The sequence below is a fragment of the Drosophila innubila genome, assembly GCF_004354385.1.
Source record: "Drosophila innubila isolate TH190305 chromosome 2L unlocalized genomic scaffold, UK_Dinn_1.0 4_B_2L, whole genome shotgun sequence".
In the NCBI taxonomy this organism is placed as follows: domain Eukaryota; kingdom Metazoa; phylum Arthropoda; class Insecta; order Diptera; family Drosophilidae; genus Drosophila; species Drosophila innubila.
In genome coordinates this window covers 7,879,104-7,880,518 of record NW_022995372.1, presented here as the reverse complement: position 1 = coordinate 7,880,518, position 1,415 = coordinate 7,879,104, and positions in this window count along the sequence as shown.

The window sequence follows — 1,415 nt, the reverse complement described above, 5'->3', positions numbered from 1 at the left end:
TTTTTTGTTGTTTTTTTTTGTTTTTAAATTTTTATATTTAACTTAATTTTGTTCGTCACAAAATTGGATATCAGAAACTTTGGGACTAGAATATGCTTCCGTCACTAGACTTTTACCTCGTGTAGAGGCTTTTTTTGTGTGATATCAGAAATTTTTGCAAATATCTTTTGCTTTTGACATTGTAACTTTATCATTTATATTAAATATTTGTTGAATTTCTTTCATATTTAAAAAAAATATCGTCAAAAAAACAAAACTAAAATGCCTGGCAACACTGGATATTTCAGCAACGCAAAAAAACTTTCTGCAACATGGGTTATTTGTGCAACGCAAAAGCTGTCAGCTACACTCTCAAGATCTGGCTGCTACGCCTGCCTTGTTGCTGCTGTCCTCTCTAAATTTTTATTAAAATATATATATACATTAAATATCTTAATTCCTTAGCCAAAAAATATGTTTTATATACCAAAGAACGCGAAATATTACGTTTTACAATATATTGAAATTTAGCAAAAATCGTTAGCGCCATTTTGTCATAAATCGCAAAAATTTAAAATAAAAAAATCTTATTTCACCTGTTACCTGAGTACTCAAAATAAAAAGTTAAAAGGTACGCCTAAAAGTCCTCAAAGCTACCTTTCCAACGAAATATATATCTATAGCTTATATGGCTTGGAAACTGTTTTGGTTTCAATTTTAGCGGAATTTTGCGTTTCCCCGCTAAATTAGGGGTTTTTTCAAAAAGTCGTAGAACCGACATTTCTATATTTTAGCGCTTTGATACAAGCAAAAAAAACAAACTGACTTTTTATTTCATTTTAAGAAGGCCACTAAAAATTTCAAATATATTTCCTCTTTGAACCAGTTATCGGATTTGGGTGATCATGGTATCAATTTTTGATAAGAACTTTTAAAAAATAAATAAATGTTCAACCTCTGAAAAATAACGAGCCTTTTTTTTATAGCAAAATTAAATTTCAATTTTTAAATGGACCACCCGTAGCTCGAACTGATCGGACAGTCGTAGCAAATGTTCCATATTAGCATTATATATTGCTAGTCGCCTTCGCCCCCCTTGTGCTGCTTTCGTCACTAGCGCGAACTGCCGTCCGCAGTGATAAGTAAGATTATCTATATATATAAAGTTGTTTGTTATATATAAATTTCACAGATATCGATAACTCGAGCACTTATCGAAATTTCTTGATTCCAGTATATTAAAACACATTGAACAATTTTCTTTTCCTCCTTTTGTTTTGAGGAAAGTTTCTCTATAATTTCTTTTAAATCCTAGTAGGCTTAAATTTAAAAATTATTTGTTATTTATTTCAAAATTGTCAGCAGTAAAATGTCGTTTTTGGCATTTTTTGTGTTTCTGTACCTTTGGTCTGGAATTTGCTGTTTCATTTTCGTCA